Below are 13,604 nucleotides of genomic sequence, written 5' to 3' on the forward strand. Positions count from 1 at the left end.
TGCCAGGTGCTAGTCTCTTTCTCTCAGCACTACCTGTTCCTGGGATCGTTAACACTGTCAGGGGCACCTGACAGCCGTCTCTAGGAGTGCAAATGCCCTCAGAGGCACCTCATCCACCCCATCAGCTTCACTCTCTCCAGCCTCCTGAAGGAGGAACAAAACAAAGACTAATTAAGCACCTACTATGTGTTCCTGGTGGTGCAAAGCACTTTACATCCATTGTCTCTTATCGTCCTTCGGGTCTCTGAGGGCTGGACTCTCCCTTATCTGCACAGCTCCTGGTGCCCAGCATCCCTTCAGGGTAGTCCTCACAGTAACCACCCCATTGGCTCTGGGAGCAACCAGGGAGACCTCATATCTGTAGGCACACATAGGTGCCTAGGAACAGGAGTTTGATTCTTATTGCCCCTGGTAGAGGAAGTGTGGGGATCAGGAGGATGGGATAGGGTCAACAGCAGAGGGAAAGAGGATGGAAGAGAAGAGCAGGCAGGGGGTGGCAGACTGAATGCACACCAGCCCCCCTCCACACATGCATGGCTTGCTGAGCCTGAGCCACAGCCCAGAAAATCGACCCACACTCCCTTGGGTCCCAGTTCCTGGAAGGCAGGACTGAAGGGATGATCGATTGATTAACTGCCTCCCAGCCACCTCTCTCTACTGCCTGGAGGCTGCCTCCTCCATGCAGGCCCCCAGCTGATCAGTGTCACTTCCTGGATAAAAATCTGGGGGCAGCCTGGTAACCACGGTCAGGGACCCCTCATCGCTTCCTTAGCCCAACACTCTTCCAATTTCTTAGGAATCTGGTCCAGGTAGGTGGGTGTTTCAAAGGCCAAGTTGAAGGTTCATGTTGATGCATGCACATGCATGCACATGTGTGTGCACACATAAGAGAACATGAAGCAGAGGACTTAAAACTCCAAGATATGAGTCATGCAGACCTGGGTTCAAATCCCAGCTCCTCCCTTTCCTGGCCATGGGAGCTTGTGTAAGTCCCCAGAACTCTCTGAGCCTCTTTCCTGTGTGTCCAGTAGCCCATCAGTAGTGTCTGAGCGATGGGATAATGAGCTCCGGCGCTATGCTGGACATACACTCTTTATTGGTACATGCAACCTTGTATTGCTGTTGCTCTGAGTGTGTGTGTGATGTGTGTAAGTGTGTGTATATGTGTGCACCTCAGGTACCCATGGGGGGGGTCCCTCACAATGCAGTGTACCCTGCTCCCTAGCCCTTGACTCCTCTAGAGTGGGGGCTATAGCCACACTCTCAGCTCTACCTCTGAGAAGAGGGACCTGCTATTCCCCGCCCCCTCTCCCCCAAGAAGAACCACCTGTGCTGGGTGAGGCTGTGTGGAGAGATGGATGACGAGGTGGCCACCAGGCAGGAATGGCGAGCAGAAGGCTAACGACTCAGCATCCGGAAAGGAATGGGGTGGAAGCTGAGCTGAGGGACCATCCATCAAAGCCTGCAAGCCCAGCGATGCTGCACAGTGGGGTGAGGAGAGCGGCAAGGGGCTAGTACAAGGTGGGGAAGCATAGACCAGCTAAGGGCCTGGCAGCCAGGCCCAGCCCCGCCACTGACTCATCTAGTAACTGAGTGTGAATGAGTCACTGGAATTTCAGCTTCTTCATCAGGACGATGGGGCTAATTGTCTCTCTCTGCCCTGATAAGCTCCAGTCACAGCAGGCCCAATAGAAGCCCCCGGCACCAGGAAGAGCTCTAGGAAGAATACGGGGCTCAGAGATGTCCTTACCCCCTGATGCCCAGCTCCGCCAAGGACCCCCGAGGGCGCAGAATTAGGGATGTGGCACAGTGGCCTGGGAGCCTGAAGACCCCAGTTTGAATCCACTTCTGATCTGAATCCCCTGCTGACCTTAGCCAGGCCTCTGACTCCCCAGGCCACCCCCTAGGTACCCTCCCCCACGACCAGCCAGTTCATCAGGCAGAGGCGGGGAGGGCCATAAGCACAGACATGCCCGTGCTTACATTCACACTCAGGGCAACATCACCCATGGGCCCTCCCCTCCGTTTGGAGGTGTTGGTTACCTGGAAGATTTCTGGCCAATAAGCATGGGGCAAGAAGTCCTGGCTGGGGTCTAGTGGGACTCTAGCAAGACCTCTACCCTTTGGCTGTCTCTGATGACCTCAGTGAGCCTGATCAAGTCACTTTGCTTCCCTGGGCCTCACTTTTCCCATCTCTAAATGCAGACAAACAACAACAGAAATCTTCAGGGCCTCCTCTTTCCCTGTGGAATAAGCTACGTGCACTCCCTTCCCGTCCTTCCTGACTGTCCCTGTGTTCCCTGCTCCACATCCTACACCTTAGCTGCGCTGGAATTTTCTCACTCCCCATCCCTCCTTGTGACCCACCTCTGGACCTCTGCCTCTCCACTGCAAAACCTCCTCCTCTTTCATTAGGCTGGAGGCACCACCCACCCACTGTGCTGCCCGCACAGTCTCTGGCAGGTAAGTCAGACCCTCTAGCAGAGCCACCAGCGGCTCCTGCACACCTTCTCTGGGGCCCTCACCAGGCTGTGTCTGTGCTCCCGACCCACTCTCAGCTCCCCACACCGAAGGCCAGGCAGGGTCTAATCCCCACAGTGGAGGGAAGAGGTGGGTGCTCAGACCCAAAGCAGAGATGGTTTCAAGGAAATGGAAGGAAGCAAAGGAGGAAAGGAGTGGACTAGTTCCCGCCTCACCCCCTCACAGCTCTCCCCCCACCAACTCCCTTTGGTCCTCGCCACATACACCACCACGCGGCCCGGAACCAGAGGGGTCTCTGACCTCTGCGGCTGCACCCTGACTAGAGGCTAAGAGCATCGCCTGGTCGTCATAGCAATGCTGCGAGGCTGTCATCACTAATTCATCGCCCGAGCCCTGGGAGGTCAGGGAGGTGCGAAGAAAGCTGCTGATCAGAGTGGCCACTGGGAGCAGGAGTCTTGGGGCTCTGGGCCTGGGGGAGGCTCATTGATTAAACTCCACCCAAATCCTGCTATGTCCCCCCCCCCCCCCCCCCCCCCCCCCCCCCCCCCCCCCCCCCGCTTATCCTCCCAAATGTCCTGGGAGGAAGGAGAAGCACAGACCTCCCCCAGTCTGCCCTGTGCACCTACCGTGTGTCCAGCTCAGTGCGAGTACAGAGGTGGGGGTCAGTGAAGGCTGTGATGAGAAGCCCCCCTCAGTCTCCGCGAGCAGATGGGCGGGATCTGCCCTCCGCAGCAGGGCAAGGGGACGTCCCTCTTAAAGTCAAAAAGGCCGAGAAGGGGTAGAGGGAAGCGGGAGGGAGGAGGTGAGCTCATAGGCTCATTTAATCCTCCCAGAAAACCTACAGCGTTAAAATAATGACTGTTTTACAGGCGCCGAGATGAATGTTCTCTCTGCCTAAACCCTCCCTGCCAACCCCATCCCCACATTCCACCCCACACTCATTCCCCCCAGTCTAGGCTCCTGGTGACGGTGGGTGAGGGCCCGGGCCTCCCCAGGCAGGGAGTAGACAGCACACAGGCCCCAGCCCTCCCAGAGACTGGAGAGACGCCCGGTAACTGCGCCTGGAACTGTCCATAGTCCTGAACCCTCCCAGCCCTTTCCCTTGAGGAACATTTTTATCTGTTGGATGTTACCTGCTCTCACTCTGGGGGGAGAAAGGCTCGAGCACCCCTGCCCTCCCTTCCCCGAGTCCCTTCATTCACCGAAGCTCAACATAAGGAACACATTTGGAGCCAGAGAATGGGATTGAAACCAACATGCATCCGGTCAACAAGCATCTCTCTGCGGCCCTGTGACTGGAGCTTGGGGTATAATAGTAAACAAAACATACCTAATTCTTCTCCTGTTGGAGACTCGCTCCAGTAAAGTCAGCCCTGGGGCTTGTTTTACTCACATTAAACCTCTCGGTCCTTACAATCTATAAGATTTATTACACCCACTGCACAGTGGTGGAAACTTAAACTTGGGGTGATAAAGGAACCTTCCCAAGGACACACAGCTAGTAACCAGTAAAATCAGGATTCAAATAGATGTATGTGATCCCAAGTCTCATTCTTGGTCCATTTCTGGGGGGCTGGGGAGGGTAACAATCCTAGTCCTGTCCTCAAAGGTTCATAATCTAGTTTACTGTTGCAGTTCTCCAGTAAGCGCCACTGGAACGTGTTCCTTGAGTCTGATCTGAATCCCTCCTGCTGCAGCTCTGAGTTGGCTTCTCTTCGTTGGGACCTCAGTGGGGCGCAAGATCAGCTTTCATCTCCTTGCAGACACCTGGGGTGTTTCCATGAGCTCCCAGCCCTTTCTCCACCCCCACCTTGCACAGAGTTCTCCCTCCACAGGAGGGAGTGAGGTGTGTGCTCTAAAAATACCTTAATCCCTCCCTGCTCGCGCTCTAATTAAGCTGAGTGAGTCACTACTTTAAGTAATTTATTGCTAGTTACATAATTGCTTTAATATTTGGTTCTAGAACTGGGGAACAAAAGTACCCCCCTTCTTTTCAGGGAATTGCTAATCTACAGAGGGGTTTATGGCCCCTGGAGAGGGAAGGCAGAGAACTGGAGTCATGTTGGACAGGACTCTGCTCCTGAAGGACCAGCATGTGGCCATTTCCAGCACCGCACAGGGCAAACCTGATCCTAGGAGAGGCAGCTGTGTGGAAATGCCAGCGCGCCCTTCTGTGGCCTGTTCTGTGGATTCCTAAGGCCATCACTCCCAGCTCACCTGGCCCTCAGCCCCGGGGCCTAACATCAGAGACCGTGGCCCGAGCACCAATTCCCCTCTCTGGCCTCACTGCCTCTGCCAATTCCCAGGAACAAGACCCAGTTCCTGGGCATCCCCAGTAAGTCAGAGGTGCCCCATTCCATGTGCCCAGGTTGTCAGCCCAAGGAAAATCCATCACCTTTCATGACCCTGTAAGAAGTCACCCCCTCTTGCAGCTATCACTGCAAAGGAGATAAGAGAATTTGTCAGGAGGATGGTAAAAATCTTCTTTTCTTTATTGAAACAGTGGTCACGTGACTGTATATATTTTCCAAAACTCATTGAATGACACACTTTAAATTGGTGATTTTATTGTAAATGATACCTCAACAAAGCAGATGTAAAAACATAAAAATAAATTTTTATAAAGAAGTCACGCCCCCACCTTCTGTGCCCCCATCGCCTGACAGCTGTGCAGAACTGGCAACCATCAGAAACTGAGGAGAGGAGCTGCAAAGAACCAGCTATTCAGGGCACATAGTAGGTGCTCACACAGGAGACGTTTGCTTCCTTCAGTTCCAACGAGGGGGACATGCGTGGAACCTCCTGGGTGCACTTGCACACCCTCTATCTCATCACCCCACCCCACCCCCCCACACACAGAGGGGGTGAGCTCTGCACCAGGTGCATTACACACCTTGTTTCATTTAATCCTCACAACGGCTCTAGTGAGGTGACTCCATTGTCCCTTTTCATAGATGAAGGCCCCAAAGTGGGAGAACTGGCCCAGGTGTTGATGCTAAGCGGAGGGCCGGAGATTTGAATCAGGAGACCCTTCGGAAGGCTTGTGGTCATCCTCACTCACCTCCAGCGCCTCCTTGGCCACACCAAACAGCATGAGTTAGGGAGGCAGGCCCGAGGGGTGAGCCTTGAATAAGGACAGCCTTAGAAGTAAAGGCGGGGTGCACCCAAGCGAAGAGGGCAAGTGAGAACGTGTGAGCTCAGAGGTGGCAAGAGGCAGGGCTGGCTTCAGGAAGGAGGGAACTGGGTCAGGCAGCCAGCCTGGAAGAAACACAAAAGAAGTCAGGCAGAGTCTGAAAAAAAACGAGGCGGAGGGCATTTGGCTCTGCCAGCCTGTGGGTTAGACGCCCGCTCAGGCCTGGAGCACCCAGGGCTCCTCGCTGCTCTTCCTGACTCACTTCCTCCAAAATTTGTCTCTGTCCTGTGTCTCAGCCCTAATCGCCCACTCACATCCACAGTCACCACCCCACCAGGCGCAGGCAAAAGCCTTCCTCCCCGAACTCGTCAGAGTGGATGGAAAATAGCCCAAGGTGCCGCCCGGCCAGGAGCGCTGCAAGGCCGGGAGGCCAGAAAGGACCAGAGGAATTAGAGGCACCAGCCAGGTGAAGGGAGGGGCAGACCTACAAGGTGTTCCCAGTAAAGAGAACACCCCGTGTGACCCCCAGAATGAGGAACGCCACACAGGGGGCGATGCAAAGATACCTCAGTCTGCCTATCTGATGGCGAGGAGTCTGTGCTGGGGGTGTTTCTGGGGGTGTTTGACATGTGTGTGCTTAATCCCAGTCTGCGCTGCACATCTGGGGTACACCTGGACTGTGCGCACAGCTGTTATGCTTCATTTTATTTCTTTATTTCTAGGTCACTTTTTAGATTCAATCCTGTGTCTGTTTCTCAGAGCACAGTGATGTCCGTGTTGATGGGGGGAGGGTGGGAATCCCCCCTCCGCCCCTCACCCCACCGTGTCTGTATTCCGTGTTCTGCTGCTTCATGTTGAGCTTTGGGTCCATTGAGTTTTTCTCTCTGGGTTTTTGTGTTTGTTTTCCATCCCTGGAGCTGGATGACTGTGGCCGGGATACTCGGTCCCTTAGCTCAGGCAGCTGGGGGTAGAGCAGAAGCTCAGGGTGGGGTCGGGGGAGGGTGCTAGAGGCGAAATCCAGTTGTGCACAATAGCACCTAATGGTTGTCGAGCACTTACTGGGGTGGAAGGGTGCACTGGAGATGCTAATTAACACTGATAATGAGTCAGTGGCCTGAGGCCCGGGGGAGGCTGAAATTGGGTCCCCAACGCACGCAGTGCACTCGGATGAGCTGACTGGGCCAAGGCCCCTAGACCCCATCACCAGGAGGGGACCATCTCACTGACTCATCTCCGGGGGAAGCCCAAGGCCCAGACTCTGGAGAGCAAGTAAGATTGAAATCAAACTCCAGAATGAAGGTCCCAAGAGGGAGGGTTTTTAATAGACTCGGCAGTGGAAAGGTCATAAGTGCTATCAAGAGATGAGGTGGCAATGACACAGCTTTGATCTTTGGGGGCCATGGTTTGAGGGGGTGGCTTATGGGACCCATGGGTGGGTGTGGAAGCCTTGGCAGGATAAGGCAGAGAGCGGGGCCCATGGAGTCCTGCACTGGCAGGTGGACACTGGGGAACTAGGGCCACAGCTCTGATGGGTGACCTGTCTTCACAACTCACATGCGTTCATAGTGCCCCTCACCTGGTCTCCACAGCAGCCCCCCACCGGCCCCTCTAATTCACCCTTCACTTGAAACGTCTTAAATCCAAAGCTAATCATGACCGACCCCTGCTTAAACCTTCTTCCATGTCCCTGTGTGACCGGGGCCTCCACTCCTTCCTTTCACCTCCGGTACTTCCTCCAGCCCAGAGACCCTGGTCCTTCCACCCTTGACCCCTGCTGTTCTTCACACCTTTGCTCTGCTGAGATGTCTGTGGTGAATACCCTTTCTGCAATAGCCCCGTCACTTTTTTTTTTTAAAGATTTATGTATTTATGCATACAAGAGCTGGGGTACAGGCCAGAGATGTGGAGGGGGGGGTGAGAGGACTCACCAGAGACAGTGTGGGGAGCAGAACAGGCAGACTGACTGAAATACACTGCTGAGGGGAGTAGTAGGAGCGACAGGAGAGGTCTGCTGCGCCATGTGGGTAGCTCCCTGGCCAGCCTGGGATCGAACTCGTGCTGCAGAGGCTGCGGATTGCCCCATAGTGCAGTGCTTAACCCCTTGCGCCGCCAGGGAGGTCCCCCCAATTAACTTTTTTTTTGTGGGACCCTCGCCTGCGGCGGGGAACGAACCCGTGCTGCAGAGGCTGCAGGCAGTCTCGCAGCCCAGCGCTCAACCGCTGCACCACCAGGGGAGGTCCGACCAGTTCACTTTTTTAAGACTAAGAACCAGCATCACTTCTTCAGGGAGTGTTCCCGATCTCAGCCAGGACTTCCCTCCTCCCCTGCACGCACCCCCACACAGCTCATGGCCCACGTCTGGGTGTGCCTGTCTAACAAGGAGGAGGGCAGGGCTGCCCTGTCCAGCTCTATCGGGGACAAGCAGGGGGCAGGATGCATGGGGGCATCACCTGAGAGGGCGGGGTTCTGAGAAGGCAGCTCACAGGCCCCAGGCCAAGCTGAACCCCAAGGATAACATTCTTCAGCAGCTCCAGTGCTGCCCAGGGAGGAGCCAGTCTTTCATGGCAGGAAGTAGCTCGGCCCAGTAGCGATGACTGGTGTGTGGGTGCACTCAGGAGGCACTGCTGAGGCCTGGGTACCCCCCAGGGCTCACTGAATGTGATAAGTGGGTGTTCAGAGGCTGATCATGGTTCTGGCTCCAACTCTGATATCAGCCAGCTGTGTGACTTTGGGCAAATCGGCACCACCTCCGGGTGTCCCCTCATCCACTGGTCTCTTCAGATGGCCACGCTGCCGTGCTCTGTGCCCAGGGGCTGCCTTCTACTGCTGCTTTACCCAGGCTCCCAGTCAGGTTTTGCCAACGAGGGCAGGAAAGCAGAGCTCTCAGCACTCTCCTCGCCCCTCAGGCCTTTAGAGGCTGGTCCTGTGTGCCCCGACACGACTTTGGTGCCCTTAATCCACCATAACAGTTGCTTTATCAAACTGCCTTCAGTTAAACCATATGTGCGTGTCCTCTGCTTCCCCTCTACCAAACAGGGCTAGCTCTTGAAGGATTGTTTAGGTGATTACAACAGAAGTTTTTTAATATTAAGTGTGCTCTGTAAACATGAATTCTCTCCACCTCGGCAACAAGTCCCACCCCACTTGGAGTTCGAAGAACTCTGAAGCAGGCTTGCCTGTCTCTCTTCTACCCCAAATCCCACCCAGTTCCCAGCATCAAGGTCCTCCACCCACGGCCAACACCTGCATCCCCAGCCATGCGCTTCCTACCCCCGGAGCTCCTCACAACTCAGCACAAAGAAACTGTCTGCCTGTCTGCTCCCTAACCTCTGCAGCCAGCGAAATTCCCCCATCATATACCAGTTGTACCCTGTTTCCACCAGGGAGTCCTCACAGTCAACCCCCTGCCGCTAATCCCAAACCTCCAGGAAGACTATGTTTCTGCAGCTCCCCAGCTTCCAGCTGGGCAGTTTAACCTCACACCTTCCCACTGCCCAGGCCACCAGGGGCACTGGGGCCAACGCTCGAGGGCTGAGATGGTTAGAGCTTGTCCTCACCATCTTGCCCCTCCATGGCAGCTACAGTTTGAAGGAACAGCAGAGCATGAAACCAACTTCCCTGCTAGCTCGAGTTTCTTCCACAGCCTCCCGGACCAGGCTTCTCAGCCCTTCTCACCCCGCCCTGCCCCCAGGACAGGAAGCTCCTGCCTGTCTCCCAGAGCAGCCCCTTCCCTGTGGAACTGCCTGATCTCTGGGACTCTTCACAAGCCAGGCGCTGTCTCAGAACTAAGAACCCAGGGAGAGATTACAGGGAAAATCTTGAATGTTAGAACAGTAGAAACCTAAAAAAAGCATCAGGTTCAAAGATGAGGAAATTGAGGCGTCCAGAGGAGGTCTCCCCCCTGGTCCCACCCTGGCGCTGGGCTCCTCACCATGGAGCCTCCATGCGCCACAGAATAACAGACTTCACAAGTTCCTGGGAGAAGACTCACAGCAGGCGAAGGCTCTGGCAGAAACTTCAAAGGCAGCATCTGAGGTCTGGGGGAAGTGGAAATGCCCAGGGGCAGGAGGTAGCCTCAGCCACAGACTCTGGATCTCTACTCTGAGCTCCCCACCTGGTTGGAGCTGGAGGCTGGAGGGAGGGAGAACTTCCGGGCCAGACACATCCCTCTCGGACCCAGGCCCTGCTGTCTCCCCCTAGATTCTGCTGCGTGACCTTGAGTTTACCACCACACCTCTCTGGGCTTCAGGATATGCAGGTATATAGGGAGACAGGCTGAGTGCCAGCAACTCTCCAGTGAGCTGCAGGTGTGGCCATTAAGAGTTCCCAGACAGAATGACACCTGGACACCTCTTAGCCATGTTGGACAACTCTATCTGATAGCCCTAGGCCCTAGCTGGCCCAACCTGAGCCGCAACACAAAGACACTGTTCCTCTAAGGTCCTTACTGACTATGAAGGGCCCAAGAGTCCTCTGAGGAAGCCAGCCCCACATATGACAGCCCCTCAAGCCCAAGTCCACACATTGCTTTCTACTTTCAGGCAGGTGGGAGCCAGGAAGTACTGGATGTGACCTTGCTGGGTCAGTAAGAGCAGGTGTATGTGCTTTCACACACTCACTCATCCATGCCCTCACACTTGAACACTCACACACACACAGTTCTACTAGAACCTATATATACAGGGAGATGTCAGACACATGCCACACTCTCATGCATGTACCATTTACCAAAAATCAGACATAAAGACACCTCCATGTTCACACATACGAAAGTCCACACTTATACAAATGATGATCCACACACTCTCACAGTCTCAGACCCATATATATGTATGCACAACTGGAAGCTCTCATTCACACACACACACACACACACACACACACACACACACTCAGACACGAAGAAACACAAACCAACCAACCTCACTCCCCCATCTCAGTATCGTGAAAATCACCATGTAATAGGAACACAGACCCCAAATGCAGTGTTATTTTAAATCAATTTCCAAATCTAAGCTTGTCTCAGACTGTGAGAAGAAAAGTTCTTGTCCCCTGGCTTAATCCCTCTAGTGGATCTGTTCCTGCTCTGTGAGGCCCTGCCTCTCCTCAGCATTCCTTCCTCACTTTGCAGGACTCTCAACCCTGGCCCAGCAGAGGTGGAGAACAATGGGTTTCCCTCTCCCTACCCGTAATCTCTCTTCCTTGTCCAGCCTCTTCTTTCTCTCTAACCCTTCAAAAGAGGAAAATCCAGGCTGGAATGCACCATACGTGACAGCAACTCCTACTGGAGACATGTGGCATTGCAGCATAGCTCTATGCTACACATTCTCCAGTCTGGGGTGGAGGGGAGTAGGCTAAAGGGGAGAGAAAGAAGAGGAAGAGGAAAGGGAGGAAACTAAGTTGAGAAGAATGTGGCGGAAGGAGAGAAGCAAAGTGCAGAGAGCACCAAGAAGGAGGTTCAGAACCTCTGGCTATTTCCAGTTTCTCTGCTCCAATTCATTCAGCCCAGACTGTAAAATCAATCATCCCAAAGCCCAAGCCTAATCAAATCCCGCTCCTGCTCAAAAACTTCGGGTAGATCCTGGTGGGCCACGGCAAGAATCCCAAACTCAGCCCACAATCAGGCCTTTGGAGCCTGCCTTGTCCACCTTCAAACCTCATATCCCAAGGAGCCTATCTTTGCCTTCTGTCCATGGAGCCCTATCTTTGCTCAGCTCTCCTGATGAGATGTCTCACCCCCAAGTTTAATTATCTAAATCTTTTCTGTCCTTCAAGCCCTGGCCTTTGTCATCTGGAACAATAATCTCTGGAAAAAATAGGAGCTTTGGGAGCAGGCCGGCCTGACTCCAAAACCAATTGGCTGAATACCTCTGGGTAACTTATTTCCCCTCTGAATCTTCTGTTTCTTCATCCAGAAAACAGCAGTCTCTTGGGTTTGTAGAGAGGATTAAATGAGATCATAGATGTAAAAACAATGCTCCGGAAGCTGTAATTTCTGTGTGGATGTGTGAAGAGTCATCATTATGGCTCAATCCTTTTATCCCCCCCATCAATACTCATCCCCAGTGGACAGCAGGGTAGGGGATCCCTGAGGGAAGGGATCACCTGTGGCCCCCGCCCTGCTCCGTCCCCACCCCGGCCCTAGCACCCACCAGAGTTTGCTCCTAGAAAGCTTCAGCAACAGTGAGTGAATTTGGACCCAAGGAGACAGTACAAAGTGACTTACTGCAAATTCATCCTAGACTACAACTCCCAGAATAACTCACAGACAGCCTTGGGCATAGCCACAGGTTTAACCCCTTCCTTATCAAGTCCTTGCCTCCATTGTATTCTCTTGGGATCAGCCTCAGAACTGACAGGAGCAGCCCAGAGAGTTGATCACATGTCTTTGAGGGTCTCCCAACCCCTCCCACAGAGTGTCCACACTTCTCACCATTCCCACCACCCAGGCTGCATTTCAGACCTTGTCTCTCCCACACAAAGACAGTTTCTGGGCTCCTAGCTCTGGGCTCTCCCCCTCCAGGCCCCCACTGAATCTTTCTAAAAGCGTAGGTGAGTGTGGGTGGTTCGTAATGGCAGCAACTAACCTTTATGAGCACCTGCTGCATGCAGATTCTTCATAGTCAGTCTGCCAGGAAAAACTTATTATTCTCACTCCACTATTCACATGGGGTTCAGAGAAGTTAAGCAACTGTCCCAGGACCACATGGCTACAGAGCAGGGGACTAAAATTTGAATCTACGCTTGTCTGTAACCTTCTCTATTTTTCAGAGCCTCCCCTGAATCCAAGGTAGCCATCCACAGAGTAAGAACCGAGAAACTTCAAGAGTCCATATATTTAGCAATTCGACTACTGGGGAGTCCTCCCAGATGACTGACTTAAATCCCTTCTGCTGCACCGAGCCCCAGTTGCCTCCTATTTTTTAGGGAGGGCAGTGAGAAGGGTGATTTCAGGTACTTCAAGAAGTGGGTCACGTCACTGGGGACCTGGCCTTTCCCAGGGAGCGGGCAGCGGAACAATGGGAGATAAATGTGTTGAAAACATCCCTGTTACTAAATATACCCACTTCCTGAGAGGATGGGGGTGCTGACAGGGAGTCCATGGCCCCCGCCCTGGAGGTCACAATCTTGTGGCTCAGACAAGCTGAGGCACTCAGGGCAGCAGACAAGACTATTAGAGGGGGTGCAGTTGGGGCAGAGAGGGTGGGGAGCCGACATGAACTGAGGTGATGTCTCATCCTCCCAGCCAAAACTGTCAAGCCCCAGCCAGCTTATTTGCATATTACTTTGCATTCATTTGCATGCTATTTTCTGGAAGGGGCCAACATTCTTCAGCCACTGCCTCCCCCCTTTTCAGGGTCTCCCTATTTTCAGGCCCCCTTGTTGGGGGCAGTGGGAGAGAATAAAATGTTGTCAATTTTCAGTGATACCTCATATCGACTTGGATACTTTGGTGACAGAAAGTGCTTCCTATAGTCTAACCTCAATCCCTCCCTCCTCTCCTGCTTCATTTCTGCCCTGTCTTTCCCCAGCCCTTGCACGTCATGCACAGGCCAATTTAAATTCCTGCAGTCCTCATGTAAGCAAAACCATGCTTGCTCTTGCTTCAAGGCCTTTGCACATGATATTGCTTCTTCCTGGATCTGTCCCTCAATTCTGCCTGAAGAAGGGATGCTTCCTTGTAAGGCCAGGCCCAATGGCCTCACTTCTTAAATGCCTTCCCCTGCTACAGGCAGAGGCCAGGAAGACCACGCGCTGTCCTCCATGTGATCGCTGGCTCTGTCCATCTCCCGTCAAGCCTGCCATGTTTGGTTGGGCAGCAACACAGTAAATGGCTGCTGAATGAATGAATGAATGAATGACTTCACTCACCACTGGATGACTTCACTCACCACTACTTTTGGAGACAGGTCAAGACAGCCTGTCTATTTTACCATGTGTAGTTGGAATAGAGGTTTTCTATCGAGGATGTGTTCACATCTCTCCTGAG

The sequence above is a fragment of the Talpa occidentalis genome, unplaced genomic scaffold (genome assembly GCF_014898055.3).
Source record: "Talpa occidentalis isolate TD23 unplaced genomic scaffold, MPIMG_talOcc4v2.1 talOcc4.3, whole genome shotgun sequence".
Lineage (NCBI taxonomy): Eukaryota > Metazoa > Chordata > Mammalia > Eulipotyphla > Talpidae > Talpa > Talpa occidentalis.